Raw genomic sequence first — 9318 nt, forward strand, 5'->3', positions numbered from 1 at the left:
ATCGAGCATGGGTCTCGATCCTAGCCCTCGAGCCTTACCTTCGATCATGTCCTCGAGCTGGACCTTCGATCGTGGCTTCGATCTCAAGCTCGAGCCTGAGCCTCGTCAACCCTGGGCTCGATATCAACTCAGAATATCCAACAGAAGAGGAAACACTGCAGCAACTTTTAAGTGCAATTTTTGATCCGTTAACCATCCGAAACTCACCCGAGGCCCTCGGGACCTCAACCAAATATACCAACAAGTCCTAAAACATCATACGAACTTAGTCAAACCTCTAAATCACATCAAACAACGCTAAAACCATGAATCATACCCCAATTCAAGCTTAATGAAACTAAGAGTTTTCAACTTCTACATTCGATGTCGGAACCTATCAAATCAACTCCAATTGACCTCAAGTCTTACACACAAGTCATAAATGACATAACGGAGCTATGAAAAGTTTTGGAACTGGATTCCGACTCCGGTATCAAAAAGTCAACTCATCAGTCAAATTTCCAAACTTAAATTCTTGTTTTTAGCCATTTCAAGCCTAATTTAACTATGGACTTCCAAATAAAATTCCGAACACGCTCCTAAGTCCAAAATCATCATACGGAGCTGTTGGAATCATCAAAATTCTATTCCGTGGTTGTTTTCACATAATTAGACATCCGGTCACTATTCGAACTTAAACATTTTAATATTTCTTCGAAATTTCATATCTAGGCCTAGAGACCTCAGAATTTGATTCCGGGCATACGCCCAAGTCCCAAATCACGATACAGACCTACTGGACTGTCAAAGTACTGATCCGAATCCATTTGCTCAAAATATTGACTAAAGTCAACACAATTGAGTTTTAAATCTCTAATCCACATTTTAATCCATTTTTCACATAAAAACTTTCCATAAAATTTTACGGATTGCGCACGCAAGTCGAGGAATGATAAACAGTACTTTTCGAGGTCTTAGAACATATAATTAATTATTAAATTTAAAGATGATATTTTGGATCATCACAAATCTGATTTTAGCTTCTGCCTTCATCTGGTGCATTGTGCTTCGTGATCGCGAAGCCATTCTTGCGGTCGCGGAGAGGAAAGTTAGACTGGCACATTTTGTGCTTCCTGTTCGTGACAGAGGGCACGCGTTCGCGAAGGGTCGAAGTGCAAAGCTCCGCGTTCGCGATCGAAGCCTCGTGTTCGCGACGAAGGAATGAGGTAGAAGATGAAGCACCAAATTTGTGCTACGCGATCACATAGGTCAGTAGGCGATCACGTAAGGTTGAGAAAATATTCTCTGTGATCGCATGGCCATTTACGCGATCACGTAAAGTTAAAATTTCGGGCAACCAAAACATGATTCGCGATCGCAAAGATTAAAATGAACCTGGGCAAAAGTTGTTCTACGCGATCGCAAACGAATTTCCGCGATCACGATGTGTAAAAATCTCGACAAACAGAACTTAAGTTCTGGAAATGGGATTTCGACCCATTTTTCACCATTTTCGATTTTGAGCTCGGGTAAAACGAATTTTGGGCGATTTTCATGGAAAAATATTGGGGTAAGTGCTCCTTATCCTATATTGATTATATTTCATGATTCCATACTTATTTATATCATGAATCCGTGAATTTATGGAAGAAAAATTATATTTTTATAAAATCTTCCAAAAATATAAAATGAAGATTTGAAAGCCTATCCGATGTCGGAATTTGATAATCTTTGTATGGTTGAACTTGCATCGGAACGGGTGTTCGGATTTCGTGAGTTTTTTCGGGATTCGAGACGTGGGTCCCACTGTTGATTTTTAAAATAAATTTCGAATTTTTATCCGGAACATTTATAAATTTATATGGAATTAATTCCTACAATTTGTATTGAGTATATTGAATTGTTTATGATTAGATTTAAGGATTTCGGACACGAATTCGCGAGGCAAAGGTTTATTAAATTCTTGAAATTTGGTTGCAAAGCGAGGTAAGTGTCGTGGTTAACCTTGACTTGAGAAAATAGAACCCTTAAATTATTTGTTATGTGATTTGCATGCGAATCACGTATAGGCAAGGTGGCGAGTGTCTATACGTAATCAAATTAATTATTTGCATAATTACTTAAAAAATCATAAATCGTTTTAAATCATGAATGAATTATTATATTAATTGTTTCACTCATATTCCTTGTCAAATATTAACTTTTGAATTCCTGCAATAATTGTTACATGCTTATTTGACTTATATGTCTTAATTGCTATTTGACATTTAGCATACTAAATATTAAACTACTTATTTTCTCCATGATTTCCACAATTAATTGCTAATTATTATTGTTTCTTCATAAATAAATTATAATTATTTTGTGCCTTGATACTTAAATAGTTTCTCATTGGACGTGGTATTTATTGGAGTAATTTTTATTACATTTATGAGTTATTAAAATATATTGGGAGATCGGATTGCACGCTGCAACAGACTTATTTAAAAGTCTATATTGGGGGGATCAGATTGCACGCCGCAATAGACTTATTTAAAAGTCTATATTGGAGGATCGGATTGCACGCCGCAACAGACTTATTTAAAAGTCTATATTAGGGGATAAGATTGCACACCGTAACAGACTTATTTTAAAGTCTATATTGGGGGATCGGATTGCACGCCACAACAGACTTATTTAAAAGTCTATATTGGGGGATCAGATTGCACACCGCAACAAACTTATTTAAAAGTCTATATTGGGAGATCGGGTTGCACGCCGTAACATAATTGTTTAAAATTTATATTGGGGGAACGGGTCGCACGCCGCAATAGAAACAAGTTGAGGGATTGTGACTGCTGAATTGATTTCAATTATTAATATTATTTACTGTTCTTACTAATATTCCCGTTATTATTATTGTCGTTATTACTATTATTGCGTACAGGTTAAATGTAAGTGACCCGCCTTAGCCTCGTCACTACTTCGTCGAGGTTAGGCTCGGCACTTACCAGTACATAGGGTCGGTTGTACTGATACTACACTCTGCTCTTCTTATGTAGATTTCGGAGTTGGTCCCAGTGGTGTACCATAGACTTGCTCGGATTTCAGCTACTCAGAGGAGACTTGAGGTATAACTGCACGTCGTCCGCAGTTCTGAAGTCCCCGTCTACTTTACTTTAGTTGTGTGTTTGATTTCAGACAACTTTATTTTATTCAGACCCTTATTTGTATCATTCTAGAAGCTCGTGCACTTGTGACTCCAGTTCTGGGATGGTATTTAGATATCACTATTATTATTATGGATTATTCACTACATTTCAGACTTTATTTTCGCATTTGTTTCTTTGATATTTATTAATTTAAAATTATTTTAAAATGGATAATATTATTCTAACGTTGACTTGCCTAGCAAGTGAAATGTTAGGCGCCATCACGGTCTCGAAGGTGAGAATTTCGGGTCATGACAATAGACATTGTATTTATTCTTCAATTCAGTTTGTGAATCTAGATCATAGTAATAATAATAATAAAAATGGGAAAAAGCGAAATTAGGGACTCTTAGGCTGTGTTTGGTATGTAGGAAAATGTCTTCCATGAAAAATATTTTCCTAGAAAACAAGTGATTTTATCACTTATTTTTCTCGTTTGGTTGGTGAGTGAATGTTTTTTCCATAAAATATTTTCTAGTGTTTGATTAGAGAATAGAAAATATTTTTTAGGAAAATAATTTTTTATGTCACTCTCCTCACCCCCATTCCCCCAATTTGTGCTTCATAGCTTAAAAAACTATTTTTTTGGTTGAAAAGAAAGTACTCTTTCTACAACATGAAAAGAAAGTATTTATTTTGTGAAAATGAAAGAAATATTTTTTCTACATCGTGAAAAGAAAATACTCATTTTGTTGAAAAGAAAGAAAATACTTTTTCTACATTATTTTGTTGAAATAAAAGAAAATACTTTTTCTTTATTATGAAAAGAAAGTACTTTTTTTTGTTGAAATGAAATAAAATATATTTTTTAAATCAGGAAAAAAAATACTCATTTTGTTAAAACATGAAAAGAACATACTTTTAATAATATTTTTATTTAGGATAGGGGATAGGGTGGGGTGGGTAGGCATGAGTGTGGGTATAGGGGTTGGGTTGGCGGGGATAGGGAATAAAGTGGGGAAGATTGAAAAAAAATTTAGAAATTATTTTCTCTTCTCTTGATAAGGAAAACATTTTAAAATTATACAAATTTTCTTCAACTCTTAAACTATTTTTAGTATTTAAGTATGTATTTAGAAAGAACAAGAACGCTAAGCAATAGTAAACAATACTTACAATGTTTGGAAAAATAATTATTCACATAGTCAACTATAGTGAGAAGAAACATACGAAGGAAGAGGAGTTGAAATTCCTTTATAGCATTTTCAGTGTAAAAAATGATATCATGTATTTTGAGTAAGCAAAAGTTAGAAGATAACCCACTAGTTTAACCCAGATTTTACCTATTTTGAATATGGATTGAAGCTCATATTTTACCCCAACTAAAATATCACTCATGCAATCCACTAAAATATGTGCGGATTGGACGGGTTGACAAAATATGGGCTTATTTTGCCGGCACTAATCACAATCCTTGTCGTGGCCCAAACTATATATGGAGTGTGATAGGCACTGCAAGAGTTTAATTAGCCTCTCTAAGCTAACCTATTTAACACTCAATATCACAAACACTCTACCCAATTATGTAAACTAAAATTTCATATAAACGTACATTTCTACAACACTTTGAATGGCCAAACACATATGAGAAGACTTTTGGAAAGGAAAACCTTATTCAAAGAGTACTTATTTATTTAAAGAAGCTTTGTGTTGTTTTTAAAATTACTTTTAGAAAGAAAAAGAAGATATCCAGACTACGTCTTATAAAAAAAACTAGTAAACTTGTCGTGCTTCGCGCGGTTTAGGAAAAACCTCTTTATGGAATGATCTTTTAATATTCGAATATTAAAAATAATAAAAATAGGTTATATATACCTAATTGTTTACCTTCTTATTCTTTTATATCATGTTGGGTTTCACATAAGATAGGAGAAAGATAAAGAAGAGATTTTTTTTTTTATTTTCTTCGCGTAAGCTATTCATAGTTTACTCTTTGAGTTGCTTGATACTGACAACTACATACTTTTTTATCCTTATCTTCTGACGTGATATAAAAAAATTAAAGTGAATAGGTATTTCTTTTCTATTCATGAAATATAAATTTTTTATTATGACATACATGTAAAATTCATTAGTATATACAAATCTTTTGTGGGGGAGAATCTATTACTACTGCATGTCTGTCGTTATCGTAATCACTTCAAATCTCTACTATTTTTCTTTTGTTTGAGATCCCTCCCCATGTACATTTGATATGTCCAAAGGGAATGAAACATTGGAGGGTAAAACTAGAATGAAAGGGGAGCTCTATCAAAATGAAAGGGTATTACTTCTCTGTCTTTGATGTTGCAAGTTACAATCACATTAGGAACATAAGGCAAATACTAATAAAAGCAAAGTACGGCTATTTTAAACTGAAGGAACTACTCACAATTTCACTTTTGGAGATGAAAGTTTTAATTGGACCACATTAAAAATATTACTAAATTATATTTTAATGAATTTAGCTAAAAGAGAAAAGATAAAAATATCATAAGTAGCCAAACATATATAATTTTTATAAATTGATAAAATCACAATTTTTTTCATTGATATCTATGAGTGCAATTTTCGTCCTTCAAGCACCATACATGACACAACCTATGTATGAGGGCGTGCAAATATTCCAACTTCTAGACAACCTATTAAAACATAGTCCTAAGTACCCTGCCTTACAATGATCCCCATTGCCATTATGCAGGTCCGCTCCTGCCAAAAGAGATGTTTCATTCTTCATAGACACGACTATTTGAGGAAGAGGCCTACTCCTTCCCTCGGTTCCGCCTCCGGCTGAGCAGGAAAATTCAAATCGATAGGCTTTTCCAGGTTCTAGGGAGGCTACTCTTCTTTTTGTTGATCAAGCTGCTTTCCCTCATGAACGAAGCGGTAACGAAGCATGTACGCGACAATCAAACACGGCTTTGCTCGCTTCAGTTAGTTCAGTTTAGTTTTAGTTTAGGTTTATTCTGTAAAATAAAATTCAATAAAAAATAAAATAAATAGAAATAAAAATTGATTCGAATGTTTGCAAATATGACTTTCCCACTTTTTCTTGTGAGGGAGGTTTGTGCACAACCAAGTGGGGAGATTGAGAGATATAAAGCAAGGTTAGTATGACCGATACTTTGCTTAGACAACACATCTTCACATTGCCTTCAAATATGTCTCAATTCATACCTCCAATCCCTTTTAAACTTATAGTAAAAAGTCATCTTTGAAAAAAAAAAATGAATTGGTTAATATCCTCAATACAGAGTATTTAGCCTTGGCAATAGGAAATGTGAGCATTTCAACAAAGAATGAGATTAATATGAAACGTTCCATTCACATTAGATCTTTAAAGCTATTAAATGTATGTAATGGGTGATGCATTTTCCTTCTGCGTCAATATATCTTTAATCTCCATAAATCTTGACCAAAACAATTTCATAAATGCACCTTCTCTCATGATAAATCCCAATATATTATAAAGTATAAACAGAGGTCAAAAAGGCATTCAGCCTTATTAAACAGTTTCTCCATCACAATCATTTTTTAAGTTAAATACAAATTGAGAAGTAGTTTAAATATATCAAATAAGTAGCTTAAGTCGTGAAAATGACAATGCATCATTATTGATGACCCAAGACCATACATATTGATTAAACTAAAAAAAATGCTATTTATTTGATGAATAAACCAGGTAGATTGAAAAAACATGACTACGTTTAACAGAAAACCCACATACGTTTGTATAAGCTCACCAATACACACTCTCCCTCCATATCTTATTTAGGCACACATTTTCACTTTTTGCTATGAATTTCACATAATTGTCAAGTGATGCCATATGAAAGTTTTAAAGTCCACCGATTGAGATACATCACAGATCCTTGTCCTGAAAAGTGAAAACCATTGAGGTTGAGAAGAGCTTTCCTCAAAGCGGCAACTTAATCACTTTACATTACCAGCCTCATTCCTCAATAGAGTCCTGTAAATGTCTGGTGTCCTTCGTTTAAAACTCTACAGCATATACAAAACATGTAAATTTTTTGTATTTTATTAGAAAAGAGTGTTGTAAATTTTAATTTATATGGAACCGCTATATAAGACCCAAAAAAATATATGATTTAACGTCGTTTTCATACCTTTATCGGATGTAATTTATGTCAGACAACCTTTGTAAGTTTTCTATGAAATAATGGACACAATCTGAAACTGATGGTCCTTACCATGTAAATAAGCTTCCTACAAGTCAAAAACCGTATGAAAAGAAACTCAGTCAGGGAAAAAGGAAGAACTACTATTTGCTAAATTACCTAACAAAAGATCAAATGTAATTGCGAACGAAACAAAATCTTAAGCCAAAGAAATGACACATTAAGACTTAGTCATGTGAGAAATATGTAGTCAAGCAAGAGGATAATCCAACCTATCAATAAAATGACAAATTGAACATAACACATTCAGACTTTAAGAAGAAGATTGGATAAGCGGAAGATTCATTTAAACAACACCAAAAAACAATCGAAGTTAATGAGGCTTTTGAGTTTTCCAACAGAGTATAACAGTAATAATAATACTAACATAGCAAAATATTTATAGACATAAAAATAAGTTCAATGGTCATCCGTCATCAATATTAAATTAAAACTAACCCTTAATAATGACAAATTGCATTTTATTCTGCCTATGTCGCCTCATATATGTATTTTTTTGTGAGCATCTTCTTCTCTTGCTTTTGTGCTTTTTTTTTCTCTCTTATTTCTAGCACTATTTATGTGATAATGATGATTTTGTATTTTTCACTACCTTCATTCATGTCTTCATCGCTGCTACAACCGTTGGTGAGTCTTTAATCTTCGTTTGTTTTTCCTTCATATTTTTTCCAATTTAGTGTTTACATGGATATGGATGGCAAGGTAGTTAGTTTTCTTCCTCCTTAATTTAATTCACCAATAAATAAATTATATACACATACTAGGTGGATTATGGCCCGCGATGCGGGCCCAATATTATAATAGCTGGAATACTTATACTTATTTTGATTGTTTAAATAAAAGAATTAATTAATCTTGATAACTTTTGTATTGATACAGACGACAAAAGAAGAGACTGAAAGATATACATAGTAACAATTCAAATATAAATAACATTGCACACTAACTGCTTGATACTATATAGCACATACATTTAGGAAAAAAGTTATCCAAGTTGTACAAATTTTTTGACAAAACATCTTTTCAGTGGGTGTTGTGTGCTCGCAAAAAGACATGAGAGTAATCTTCTACATATATACAATCTACATAATGACAAGATAAGATGTGTTCCCTTTACTGTAATTCTTTTTTGGTAGTCTGCTATAAAACTATTGGCACCCGAAGAAATCATATGTTAAAACTATAATTGGCAAGCATGTTCTATGTTACAAGCTTTTCATGTAAATTCTCCGCATCTAACACAATTCACTCATAACTATTTTGTCCCGCAAAATGAACTACCAACAGAAATAATAATATAGCCGGTGATAATTTCTCATCTCAAATGTGAATACTTCATCCTCAAGACAAAAACCTTCTGCTACCGCTACAATCTCAACATCATTGTTGTGTCCCTGACAACTTGTCACAACCCGAAATTTTCCACCGACGGGACTGTGATGGCGCCTAACATCTCACTTGCTAGGCAAGCCAACGTTAGAAAATCGTTAAATCAATTCCTTATTTCCATTCAGTAAATAACAATAACTAACTAAGATGAAATATAATTAGTGCGAAATATCGTAAAACTGTATTAATTACTACCATCCGGATCTGGAGTCACAATTCACGAGCATTCTAGAATTTACTACAAGTAATAGTCTGAAAGAAATACAACTGTCTAAATGAAAGAAAACAATAGGACATAAAAGATAGACGGGGACTTCAAGGTCTGTGAACGCCGACAGATCTACCTTGAGTCTCCGGACAGCGGACCAGTAGCAAATCTCGATTAACCTGAGCCGGTATCAAAATCTGCACAGAAAGTGCAGAGTGCAGCATCAGTACAACCGACCCCATGTACTGGTAAGTGTCGAGCCTAACCTCGACGAAGTAGTGACGAGGCTAAGGCAAGGCACCTACAAATCAACATGTACAATTTAACACAGAAATGAAGAACTAAACAGGAAATGTCGGGAGGAGAAACATAC

At 33.8% G+C, this 9318-nt stretch overlaps 1 long non-coding RNA gene across 1 annotated transcript; it reads right to left on the bottom strand.

Annotated features, from left to right (window-relative positions):
• Positions 1–6814: 6814 nt before the first annotated feature.
• LOC142171445 (uncharacterized) lies at positions 6815–7684 on the bottom strand. The gene is made up of 3 exons (XR_012701008.1): positions 7561–7684; positions 7277–7376; positions 6815–7151 (listed from the first exon to the last, which is right to left on the bottom strand). It is a non-coding gene; the product is annotated as an uncharacterized LOC142171445 (long non-coding RNA).
• Positions 7685–9318: the final 1634 nt, after the last annotated feature.

This window comes from Nicotiana tabacum, chromosome 17 (genome assembly GCF_000715075.1).
Source record: "Nicotiana tabacum cultivar K326 chromosome 17, ASM71507v2, whole genome shotgun sequence".
Classification (NCBI taxonomy): domain Eukaryota; kingdom Viridiplantae; phylum Streptophyta; class Magnoliopsida; order Solanales; family Solanaceae; genus Nicotiana; species Nicotiana tabacum.